The following is a 14,225-nucleotide window of genomic DNA, read 5'->3' as shown; positions in this document are numbered from 1 at the left end:
CAATTTTAATTACATATCCAAAATTGTTCATAAATATTAACAAAAAAGTGTTGAATCTAGGGCCTGTCTGCCCTCTCTATATCTTGGTCTATATACGGTCTGTGGTAGTACTGATAGACCTGTGCAAGGGTATGATCTCTGATCAACCATTCTCCTCGAGGATGATGTATTTCCTCTTTCGATAACCTGTCCGCGGCTGCATTACGTTCCTTTTAGATATAAGTGCAAGAAACAAGATCAAATTGTGATTTTAAAAATAAAACATCATCCAAAATTGTTCTGAGCGAATATGAATGGCATGTTGTAGTGCAATTGAACCAGTTTATGACCATCTTAGAATCCCAAAATATATGTAGTTGTCTGCAATTTTTGGAAGTAGTGAAATGTAACAAATGGTGGAGGGTCATGAGTTCAACATAATTGTTAGTGCCATCTCCCAGCCCTAGGCTGATATGGTAATAATGTAATTCGGATATGTGTCGTATGATGCCTTTGCCACAACCCTGTTCTTGAGCTGCTCCATCGAAGTAGGCCCAGGGTTTCTCTCTATCTATGACTTCTGGTATAATGTGCCTTGTCCAGACGACCTATCTCTCCTCCGGTATTTCCAGGTAGCTCTTACAAATCTTTGGAATAATCTGAACCCTGAAAAATGTTACTATTTCTGCAAATTGAAATATGCTAGGACACTATGAGAGGCAGGTTCTGAGTTTTTGGGTGTGTTGCATTGTCCCACCAGTTGTTCCAGGCCATATTCGTGTCATCCCTGGTCCATGAATAAGATATCTTAAGAATCTGAAGGACTTGTTACCAGACATGTTGAGTAGTTGGACAAGTGAGGAAAAGGTGTTTAGTGGTTTCCTCCTCTTCTTTGCAGAGAGCACACCATGTAGGTCCCGAGAATGCTCATTTCCTTAGGTTTGTTCCAGTCGAGATTTTGTTTGCAATGATGTTCCACATGAGTAATCGGGTACGTGGAGGACCATGTAGCTTCCAGATATTCCGCCACCAACTTTTTAATATTTCTTGTTTGTGTCTTGCATGTATTATTATATACCCATCCTTTGGGGAATAGGTCCCATTCTGTGCTAGTCACCAGAGCAACTCATCCAGTTCGTCCCTTAATCTCACATGAGATTCTGTTAAGGCCATCAAATAGGTCTCCCACTCCATGTTCCACCGAGCAGGGATATCTAATGTCGTCCCTGATAACCAAGCTTGCTGATATACAGTTGTGTTTAGGGGGTCCCCTATATGTGCTATGTTGTAGATAGCCTTTTGGTTCAGGTTGTCTATCAGGTCTGGTGGGAGAAGGTAGGAGTTTCCACATCCAATCCATGGGTCTATCCCAATACGAGCAAACCCTCCATTACTGATCCTCCAAATGAGTCTGCCTCTTATAGTGGGGAGGGTATTTAACACTTCCCTATAGATAACTGATATACCCTTCATGTTCGAAGTTGGTAGTCTTAGCCAATCCTGCACTGAGATAGGCCAGATGTATTTGTATGTGATCACTTCTGACCAAAGGCTCCTTTGCTTCAGGAGTAGCCATCACAGTTTGGCTACAAGAGCCTGGGCAAAAGCAGATAGGCTTTTCAGGCCCCACCCTCCCCATTTTTTGGGTATAGAAATCCTGATCCATTTGACCCAAGCATATAGTTTCCCCTCTTTATTCCCCTTCCATAAGAAATTACAGCATATTCTCTGAATCCTTTGTATAATTTCTTGTGGGGTCCAGGGCAAGGACATCCAATAAACCGGTGTGTCTTCTAAAACTGTTTTGATAAGCACCAATCTGCTAGCCATGGATAGTAGTCTTTGGCTCCATATATTTAATCTTATTTCTATCTTTGCGATCAACCAAGTCCAGACTGTTATTTTGTATCCATCTGATTTTATCCTAAATCCCAAGTACTTTAATCCTTCCTCCAGGATCTAATTTTGAAATGGGATGTTTTGAAGACCAAGATTGGTTTCATGTTGTGTACATATTGATAGGGAGATGGTGGATTTAACCTGATTTATCTCCATCCCTGTGGTAGAGCTAAATAACCTCAGTATCCCTGTGAAGGTGTTGATGTACTGAATGCTCCTATCCAGAAAAATGAGGATGTCATCAACAAAGAGGAGATGAGTTAATATGCATTGGTTTGTTATCTTGAGTCCCATGAGTCTCCCCTCACACTTCTCTGAGGCAATATTTCTGTTGAGTCCTTCCATGACAAATAGGAATAGTAGAGGGGATAGGGGGAATCCTTGTCTGAGTCCCCTCTCTACCCGGAAGGAGTAGGAGGCTGATCCATTGATTAAAATAACAAAGGAAACCGAAGTAATACAACACATGATCCATCTGATGAATTGTGGTGGGAAACCCAGATGAGTGAGTAACATTCGAAGATATAGCCAATTGGCTTAGTCAAATGCCTTTGAGAGGTCAATTTTTAGCATCACTTCCTTGAGTTTCTTCAGCTTGATAGAGTGGAGGGCCTCTTGTGTCGTGTCAATGGCCTCAAGTATTTGACAGTTTTGTAAAAAGGAAAACTGTTCCAAGGAGATGTGATTCGAAAGGATAGGTTTGATACGATTAGCTATGATCTTAGCTATAATTTTATAGAGGCAATTACAGAGGGATATAGGTCTGAAATCTTTAAATGATAGAGGAGAATCTAGTTTGGGTATGAGGGCTATGAAGGTGGAGTTTATAGGTTCATGCATTCTGCCCAGGATACGGCTTTCTTCGACTACATCAAGAAGGTTAGGTCCAATGATGTCAAAGAAGGAGAGGTAGAACTCGATTGGCCATCCATCCGACCCTAGAATGTTATCCCTTTTGAACCTTTTCAAAGTGCTCTCTAGTTCCCCCAAAGAGATAGGCTTAATGAGATCCTCCAACAAGTCTGGTTCCACGAAACGGGGAAAGTACCATGCGATGCGGACTATATCAGCCAGTGTAACACCTGGAGGGACTTTGAATAGCTGATTGAAATGTGCAATGCCCAACTGAGTTAGCTGAGGATGAGTGTTTGCTGTCGATCCCTATTCTAAGCGCATATGCCAAACAGTGTTGCTGATTTTTCTTCCATTGGAAAATTTGTGGAATAATTTAGTGTTGCCATCCCCAGCTTGTAACCAGATAGCCCTGCTTCTGAGTCTCTAATTTTCCTCCCGAGCAAGTAGGATCTTAGATCGCTGGGCTTCTAGCTCCACTAGATGCAATTTAGACTCGATGGAGTTGAAACCAATGCCATGTTCATCCGTTAATGAGGATATCTGGTTTTCTAAGGCAGATAGGGCAAGTTACTCCCTAGATTTTTTCCTTTTGGCCCAATCAGTGGATAGCCATTTGAGATTGCACAGGTTATGGCAGAATCCAACAACCTTCCTCTGCTCATTTGGAAGGGGATGGGATTTCCAGTAGTCTGAGACCACCTTGAGGTAGTATGGTTCCTTTAACCAAGTCGAATTAGACATGAAGGGGGCTCTCGGTTTGTGTATGGATCCTGCCAATTCCAGATATATGGGTGAATGATCAAATATACTTCCAGGTTCTCCATTTTCATTCACTATTGGTTTGATCCCAAAAATATTTTACCTTAAATAACCTTTTGGTATATGTTTCTTTCTTGAGGTCCAGAAGGTTCTCTCTTAACAGTATAGGTTCTTGTTGCCATTTTTCCTCCCAAAACAAAGCAAGATCACCATCTCTGATTTCCCAGAAGCTGTTTTTTGTACTAATCCTCTATTCCCCCAGGCCTTATTCTAGATGTGTAAGCCCTTTATGATGCTAGACATCCTTATTAGATCATTATCTTGCCAATTGCTAGCATATTTTTCTTTCCAGATTCTAGCCCATTGTGCCTTTGGGTCTTTTACCCAACGCCACCATAATTTTGCCCCTAAAACTTTACTTAGTGCTTCAGGATCATCCAATCCAAGACCCCCATAATTTTTAGGTTTGCAAATCTTCTCCCAGGCTACCAAAGCCCATTTCTTTCTTTCCTCCCCCTTACCCCAAAGAAAGTCTCTTTGAATGGTTCTAAAATGTTGCAAAACTCCTTTTGGCGCTGGAACGGCTGATAGCATGAAGATGGGGATTGATTGGAGAATAACTTTTGTAAGCACTAACCGACCAGCCAAGTTTAATGATCTAAAGGTCCATTTTTTGATTTTATCCTGCATCTTATTAATCACCGACTCCCAAATGCCCTTGAGCAAAGGCTTATTAGTAAGAGGAACTCCCAAATATTTGGAGGGAAGGACATCTCTTTGAAAGCCTAGAATCCTGGAGATATTTTTCTGAATAGCAATATTGGTATTAAAGAAAAAAATCTTAGATTTGGAGTGATTAACTCCCATACCTGTAGCCATGGCAAAGTCAAACAGGATATGTTTGTACGCTAGAGCTTCTTTGATCGTGGGGATTCCCTGCAGCATAATATCATCAACAAATTGTTGATGGGTCAAAGCCTGACTAGTCTCTGAAAGTTGGAGGCCTTTGATATTACCAACTTCTTTTGCATGCTTGATAGACTGACCCAGTCCTTCCATCATGAGGATGAAGAGAAAGGGAGAGAGTGGATCACCCTACCTGAGGCCTCTAGAAGGAATAAAACTCTTGGAAGGAGAACCATTAACCAGAATAGAAAAGCTGGAAGAAGTTACCAGGGCCATGACCCATCTTACCTAGTTATGATCAAACCCAAAAGCAAAAAGGACCCTCCCTATATAGGTCCAGTGCAGCTTATCATAAGCTTTGGCCAGGTCTAATTGCATAATCATACTAGCCTTCCTATTGCCTGTCAATGAGTGCACCACCTCATGCACTTGAATGTTGTTATTGAGAATTTTTCTGCCCTCCACATAACCAGATTGCTCCACATAAACTAGACTCGGAAGAAGTGGTTTGAGTCTGTTAGCAACAACCTTGGATATTATCTTATAAACCACATTGCACGAGGCTATGGGTCTAAACCCGTCTGGAGTCTGAGCATTATCTTGTTTGGGTATCAGGGAGATGAAGGAAGTATTGAGCACCTTCAAAATAGTTCTATTCAACCTAGAATCTTCCACTATGTTTAGAATATCTTGTTTAACTATACTCCAGCAAGCTTTAAAGAAATCCACATTGAAACCATCAGGGCTTGACGCTTTACCATTCTGCATTTCTTTGATGACCTCACTAACAGGGAAAATTTTAAGAACCCCCCCCCCCCAAATTTACATGTATAATAAATGGGCGAATCTCCATGGTATATAGGAAAAATGGAAGGCGATTTTATCAATAATATGATATGTATATATAATTTTTTGGCGAATCTCTCACCAGGATGGCGAATATTTTACTCAATTATAAAATCTTGTGTTTATTGAATACACAAATGAAATCATTGCATTTCTTTAAAATATCTTTTGAAATAAAAATTACTGAAATTACATATCGATAACCTAGTGGGTGTAGGATAAAATTCAACCGTGCCATTCACATAAAGCATGAGAAAAAACCTAATACTATATATAAAACCAAGAAAAATTCAAATTCATCACTTCTAGGGACCTCGTAACCACCCTGCCAATACACAAGTATGTTCTTGTTTGCAATTAGAAAATTACCCAAATTACAATCTGTTTACTCCAGCATATGTTGGAAAGTTATAGAAGGATGACTAGTGCAATCAATCCATTCCTTTTAGCCCTGGATTTGTTTCAGTTTAAAACAGAAGTATACAAATATACTTGTCCAATGTCTATGCTTTAACCATTCACCTAAAGATGTTTTTACAATATAATTTCCTAAGTCTATTTAATAACTTCATTATCATAAAAGCCAACATATATCCATCTTAACTCCACATCTACCAGTCTTAGGGGGATGAAATCTATTTATCCCTCTGAGCACTTGGTAGACCCAGAATTAAGATGGATCTAAGATGATAGAATTTCCCCTTTAAATAGTCTATGCTCACATGAATACCATGGTATTACCATGGGTCAATACCATGGGTTATCATAAACCGGAGCTTAAAAATTACTATGAGTAATTTATAAAAATTAATAAAATTAATAGTTGATTTTTATTTTATTTTTTATTTTAACCAAGCTAAAATGTTTAACATACATTAAATTACAACATCCATTTTTACTCTTGATTGGATCAAATATTTTTTCACTCTATGCTAGTTTGCATATCACGATATTTGATACCTCTCGGGGGTTAGTAAATCCAGAGTAAAGATGGATCTATGCTGGTTTAATTCCTCCATTTAAATAGACTACATTCCAGGGGAATACCATGGGTCAATACCATGTGCCATTTTGGTGAATACCATGGGTCAATACCATGTGCCATTTTTATTTTTATTAATACTAATATTAGGGTTAATAATATTTTTTTGCATGGAATTAATAACAATGTAGTCCATGGTATTTGTCCCGTAGTATTTTTCCCATAGGTTTCACCTAAATATAACGCATTTTTTGAGTGTTCGTAAAGATAAGGTGACTTATGGAGTACATATAAAAAAATGTTTTATTTGTTTACCATACCTCTCGTTTATTTATATTTTTATTAATTTACCGTACCTCTTTTACAAATATGGTATTTTGCCCATAGGATTCACTTAAATAAAACCTCTTTCTTGAGCCTTCATAAATAGAATGAGGGTTATGGACTAAATATAAAAAGAGGTTTTATTTATTTACCATGCATCTAGTTTATTTATATTTTTATTTATTTACCATACCTTTTGAGTAAGTATAAAAAGACGTTCTATTTATTTACCATACCTCCACTTTACTTATATTTTTATTTGTTTACACCCTTGCATGTATATAAGGTGACTTATGGAGTAAATATAAAAAATGTTTTATTTATTTACCATACCTCTCATTTATTTATATTTTTATTAATTTACCATACCTCTTTTATAACTATGGTATTTGGGCCTTTGGCCCATAGGGTTCACTTAAATAAAACCTATTCTTGAAAATGGGTGAATGGAAGGTTGTAACTCTTAATTTCAAGGGATAAATTTACCTTTTTTACCCTCTCCCTTAAAATAAGGTGGGGTGATTTGTAAAAATGTACTATGGTACAAAATATTCGCCCACTAAAAATTTAAAACCCCTTAATTTCGCTAAAGGGCGAACATTTGCCCCTAAAATTTTCTATGCTCACTAACCTCCTCTTCTGTCACTAGCTTATTGAGATTGAAATTATCCTCTCTAGTAACCAGTCTAGGAATATGCCCTGTTAAATCCCTGATAAAATGCTCTCCGTCTGAAATGGTTTCTTGTGCTATTCCATGAAAGTGCTAAACTAACACATCTTCTATATCTTCATGGGAATTAATAAGATGACTGACCTCATCCTTAATCGAAGAGATCCTATTATGAGATCTGTTCGCTATGGTAGATCTATGGAAAAATCTAGTGTTACGCTCCCCTTCTTTCAGCCCTTTAACTCTGGATTTTTGTCTCCAAAATATTTCCTCTTGTTCACATAAATTCTCCCAGTCTTGATGGTGTTTGGTGACTTGGTCATTTCTATCTTTATCAAAGCCATCTGTGATAAGGGTTTGATTGAGTTCTCGCATTTTATCTTCAATAGCTTTTTTTGCTGCAAAAATATTGCCAAATTCATTCTTGTTCCAATCTTTAAGTCTAAGCTTGATGTGCTTTAGTCTTTAGTGTAGCTGGAACATACTTGTACCCTGAATATGCAAATCTTCTGTCCACCATTTTGTAATGTTGCTGATGAAGTCTAGGTGGGTGAGCCAGATATTCTCAAATCTGAAAGGTCTGTTCTTGGGGGTACCAATGCCCTGAACCTCAAGTTGAACAGGCCAATGGTTCGAGCCTCCAAAGGGGAGAATTCTCGCTATCATTTCCTTGTTGGTGAGCATAAGGTCCTCTGAGATTATGAATCTGTCTAACTTTGAGGCTACTTGGGACTCTCCTCCTCTTTTATTGTTCCAAGCAAAGAGACCATTACTCATGTCAGTGTCAACAAGCTTCATATTATCTATAAAATTTTGAAAAGCTATAGAGTCTCTGCTTAAAGTTCTGGTTCCCCCTTTTTTCTCTAAAAGTGATTTGATCATGTTGAAGTCCCCACACAAGATCCATGGTACATCTACATGTCTGTCTCTAAGCTACATAAGAGAATCTAGAAACCTGAGTTTGTCATTCATTCTTTGAGGGCCATATACATTCGTGACCAGATAGGTCTCCCTGTCTCCCACCGACTGTATAACCACTAATAAATAATTTCTAGATGCCTCAGCATCTATTATACCAATCTTTTGGGGGTTCCAAAGAGTAAGTATGCCCCCTGCTGTGTTATCTTCTTTGAATTCTAGAAACTCAAATCTATTGAGCCATTTGTTGTGAATTTCTTTTATTTTTTGAATGGAACATTTAGTTTCCTAGATAAAGATCATATCTGGAGCTTCTTGTTTCATTCTATTATTAAAAATTCTTTGTTTTCTTTTACTACCTAGACCTCTGATATTCCAAGATGTAAACTTCATTATTAAATATGCGTAAAGGAGTAGTTGGTTAGATCTTTCATCTTACCTGAATCTATCATTAGCTTTCCACATTCCATCAATAACTCGTTCGGCTTTTTCCCGCCCCTTTTCTTTCCTGGGTTTCTGGTTTCTAATCCAGGTGTGATTTTCATAGTTTTCACACCTTCGTTGCCCCGCCTTTCATTTTTTATTTGCATGTCCAACCCTTTAGCCTGCGTTTTCCATAGGAATAGTTGTTGTACTCTATTGAACTCTTCTAGCGGTAATGAGTCTACCCCACTCATGGTCCCCTGTTTCAAGAACCCTTCCAAATCTAGGTATTCCTTGTCAAGAATCTCCTGCAGCTCATGATCCTCCATTTCCATCTCACTCTGGGTCATTTCTTGGTCCATCTATGTTTCTGCATTGCTCATCATAATCTCTTTCTGTTTGTTAATATCTTGTGTTTGTACTCTGTTTTCTTCTTTCTCCTTCTCCACTGGGCTTCCTTCCATTACCTGATCTACTTTTGTTATCTCTTCTTCTTCTTCGAGTGCTTGGATCCTATTCAGATTAGCGTGTTTCCCTTATGTTTGATGTTGCTTTGGCCCTCTATTGCCCCCTTTTCCTCTATGTACCACTTTGTGAAAGCCTTCAGTATCTTTCATTGTAGTTGCTTTACTTCTGTTCTCTATTTTACTGAGAGGGCAGTCTCTAAATAGGTGCCCATGCTCATGGCATCTCTGACATCTGAAAAGAATATGTTCATAGTCTACTATTTGCACCCATTCTTCATCAAAAACTTCCAAGATGAGCTCATCTGGTAGAGCTCCAGAGAGATCCATCTCAACACATATTTGTGCGAAGGAAGTGTACTTTCTCCTTTTGGTGGCCTCAGAAGCTTTGACAAAATGCCCTAATTTGTTTACTATGGCAGATAACGATTATGTTTGCCAGTAATCAAGAGGTAGAGAGTAGAGTCTTACCCAGACCGGGACCGAAGTGAAAGTTTCTCATTCAGGAACAAAATTCATCATCCACGATCGCATGTAGAGGCCTACTGCTGCATAGAAGTAGGGCCCTCCTTTAAACACCCTGTCTTTATCCTCAATATTTGTGAAGACCACAGTAGAAGTAGGGCCCTCCTTTAAACACCCTGTCTTTATCCTCAATATTTGTGAAGACCACAGTAAAGAAACCCTTTGACCCAAGATGTAGGCCAATGCTTCCTTTTGGTTTCCAGTTGTATTTAATCCATGTCTGTAAAGATTTTTTTGTGGGCCATAATGCCATGAATTTACAAATGATAGCATATGTCCGCATGTGGTCCCCGTGCGCCTACAGAGCAGGATCATTTAAAACTACTCTGGGTATGACCTCGGCTTTGGGTTTACATGGCCCCTTTTGTGCTTTGCTTTTCGCTCCCTGTTCCTTGTCTTCTTCCTCATCTTCTTTATTGCTGTTATTCTCCCTTGACTTGTTTAATTCTTGCTCCTCTTCCACATTTATTATTCCTTCTCCTGAAGGACCTTTGACACTCTCTAATGGTTTCTTACCTCGGCTAGCCACTACCTGCCTGTAGGAGGGAGTGGAGCTCCCTCCTTTGCGCCCTTCCATGGATTTCTACACCTGCAGACGCCTTAAAACCCTAGCTCTTCGACCCCCCCTTTTTGAAAACGTTTTCGTTATCTTGTTTGCTGCATATTTTCTGTCGCGGCAACAATCCTTCCTTAACAGGGCAAAACTCTTTAATTGCGCGTTTAACCCAGCAGCCTTTTAGTATTGGCGTTTCCCCCATCAATGTTTCCAATCGACAGACATACCAAAGCCCATACATCAAGCGCCCTGCGATAACTGCGAACTCGACAAACTATTAACCACAATATATAAAATATCAGGTCCGGAAGCCCATTTCGCAAATCACAATCAACGTTTCCAAAATTGGTACAACATGCCATTGCTTTCCCCTTTGCGAAATGCGATTGCGATATTGCAAATCACAACATGCTTTTACGATTGTGATTGCATCACAACCTCGCTTGCTCCGGGGGCTGATTCTTTAACATTCTCCTTTTGCGATGGGCAATTGCAATTTGATCGCATCACAACCATAACTCGTTTGGGGACAATTTTCTTTAAGTTGTGACCTCTTCCTCCTATGATCTGCGATATGTGGGACCAATGGAAGCCTATCACTTGGCGTTTCGCCATTCGATGAGAGTGTCTGCCACGTCATCTCCTCTTGCCGCGTGTTCAAGTCAAACATAGACTTTGACTTGCTTTAACTTCTTCGTATGAACTCGGATTTTAGTGTCTTTTGCACCATTTGAATCAGGATGATGAACACTTCGATCTGATGCTAAGTTTATCCAAATTCTACCACTTTGAGTTTTGAACCTTTAACCATGCCACTGGTACTTCTTTAAAAATCCACCTAGATCGTGGATTTACCCAAAATTCTGAAGCTTGACAAGTGCATCCTAAATTTTCAAACATTTCCACCAAATTTTACAAAATCATGCCAAAATTTCTATTGTTTTCCAGACAAAATTTTAGCCTATTTAGACTGAGTGGAAATTTAATAGTGGAATGCATGTGAGCAATATTTACATTAAAAAAATATTTATTTAAATTATGTAATATAATTATTTTTGTTATAATTAATATTAATAATTTATTAGGTTAGTTGTTTTTATTTTGGAATAGTATTTTTTGAATTTTAATTTAATTTTCAAAAAATTATTAAGTAGAAGGTAATGATTCAACTTCTATGAACTATAGAATTAATCTTAATAGTATTGACAAGTCAAAGCTTGAGATTTATTTTCAAAATAGTTGTTTTTTTTTCTCTTTTAATTAAATTGATTAATTAAAGAAATATCATGAGAAGTTTGACATGTTTTTTTACTAATTTTATATCATTAAACATGTAAATTAAAATTATATAATCCAAAAAATAAAACTTAAGTGGATGACAAATTAAACTTACTAGCTTATATTCAAGCTATTATCTTTTAATAAAATTTATATAAAATTATAAAATACAACTCAAGCTATTATCTTTTAACAAAACTTGTATACAATTATAAAATAAGAAATACAATTATTGATATAAGTAATTGATATTTGTGAATAGACATATTTTTCTTAACTAATACATATAATAAAATTGGTTAATAAATAAATTTATTTTTTCTAAAATTAATAAATTTGATAAAAGTTGTATTTTACATTGTTAATGAAATTTACATTAAAAAAATACTCGTAAAAAATAAATAAACCAAAAATTAATCATAAAAAACACTCTCTTATCAAAACTAAATATTTATACTTTCTAACTCACTCACTTCTAAACTATAATAAGTAGTAAGAAACTTATTAGTTTTTACTTTCTAACTTTCTTCCATCAAAAAATTAATAAAAATGTAAATTTACATTCAATTTTTTTTTATATAAATTGATTTAAATAATTATTAAAAATTTATTATAAAATTAAATAAAAATTATTAACCGTTCAGGTTTTTATTGATTACAAAGTTTTTAAATAATAGCTCTCCGCAATATATTGATTACTCTGTGATATGAAATCCTTAGGATGATCTCCCATTCACATTTTTCTGTTTTTTCTTTCAGTTTTTTTTTTTGAAAATGCAAAATAGCTGCAGATGACTCTGAGATGACCTTTCCCTCTGTCTTCCCATCAGGGCTGACCTTTGTCTGTGTCTTCCAATCAGGGCAAGCAGTTACTGTTGAACTTTGTACCTTTTTAACTTTACCTTAATCAAAGGTTTTTTAAGTAAAAACACTCTTCGCACATAATTAAATGTAACAGAAATTATAATAACTCTCCTCAATATAATCTTTTACCATCGTGAAATGTAATAAATATGAATATAATTAATATGTTATAATTAATATGTTAATGAAATTATAAAGAAATTTTTTTTAATTGAGCTAAAAGGTTTATTGAGTTGTTATTTTACAATTAGTGTGAAGACTGTGTGTAAGTATATTTATTTTTTTAAAATAAAAATAACAAAAAAATATATGCTATGCATATTTAATGAGTTGTCCATATAACTTAATACATTTTATTTAAAGTAATTAAAATAAAAAATAACAAAAATTGAACATGTTTAAACTTTAAACTTTATAATTTTCAAAATATTTTAAAAAGTGGTATCAATTTCATATATATATATATATATATATAATATTAATAAAAATATTTTAATGTTATATAAAATAAAATATCAAGTGTAAATTCGGAATAAAATATTTTAATATCAATTAATATTGACTTTAATTAAAATATATTAACAAGTTCAATGCATATGTTATCTAATCTCCATAACATTCAAAAATACAATCTAAACAATAAAAAGTTACATATTGTTTTTTACACTATAAAATAAATTTGCACCTGAATAAATTTAATCTTTCTCAATTCAAATTAAACCCATGATTAATATAAATCTTATCTAATCAAATTCATATGAGATCAACAATATTTAATTAAACTTAAAATAGAAATATTAAAATAATCACACTTATATTAATAACAACATCTAATTACATTGAAAAGAAAAACAATAAAAAAAATGAAATAATTCTTTATATTTAACTCGAATACAGTGATTAAATATAACAACAATCAGATCTAATGAAACGAAAATGAACCATATTGGAATAATTAAAATATTGAACAATATTGAAACTAAAATAAAAATATTGAAATAATCAAACTTATATTGTAACAGAAATATTTAATTATATTGAAAATAAAAACCATTAAAAAAAATCTTTATAATAATTAGAATACAGTAATTAAATTTCATTTAATATCACATGAAACTCCTAGCCGGGTTTGTTGAAACTAAATTTCAGTTTTTGCAGGTGCTTTTGTTATTTTTTTTAAATTTAATTATATAAAGTTGTCGAATCTTGATATTGGTGTAACAAAACGCCGTGGTACCAGAAGCCTGACTAGGGGACGTATTTCTCGTCCCGCTGTCCATGTACCCTTAAACTGAATGTTAGTTTAAACAGGTTTATTTCCTGTAATCAGTTGAAAAATTCAATTCAATTACTTCTTATTGTTGATTCTCAATATTGGTGTAGCAAAAGGACTGTTACTAGAAGCCTGTCCAGGAAACCCATTTCTTGTATTGTTTGTCCCTGTTACCATGTTGACACCACATTTGTACATGAGAGTTCATTTCTTATCGCCTAAAATCCTTGAGCCCTGTCTCTTCATCTGTTCCCGATTCTCGTTGTGTTTCTCGTTAATATTTTTGGTAACATCGGCAAAATGTTGTATGAGAAATTCTTTTTGGTAACATCGGCAAAATGTTGTATGAATCAAATTTCTCAGACTGAAATTTGTTTTGACATATCCGCTGAGGAACCCACTTTCGTGATTACGCTAACCCCTTGTTATTTTGGCTACATTCATGTGAGGTTTCTGTTTTTCTCTTTTCCTTGTAATCTTGTCTGACTTTTACTTTAAGTAATGCAGTCAGTTATTACATGACACATGCTTTGATCAGTTGGGAGGAATTTTTTCTACATGCAAGAGATTTTGTGAGAAAGTAGTTGGACAGCTTGCCCATCTGCATTCAGACAATATTGTGTATTCGGAGGTGATGGAGGCAGAAAGTAATTCAGGTTTGTTTGTAAATGATGGGTCGTTCTTAGAAAGGTTTAAGCAACTCC

This window comes from Pinus tabuliformis, chromosome 8, assembly GCF_031772625.1.
Source record: "Pinus tabuliformis cultivar Carrire ecotype Pingquan chromosome 8, CPIR1, whole genome shotgun sequence".
NCBI lineage: Eukaryota > Viridiplantae > Streptophyta > Pinopsida > Pinales > Pinaceae > Pinus > Pinus tabuliformis.
This window is presented reverse-complemented; position numbering follows the sequence as displayed.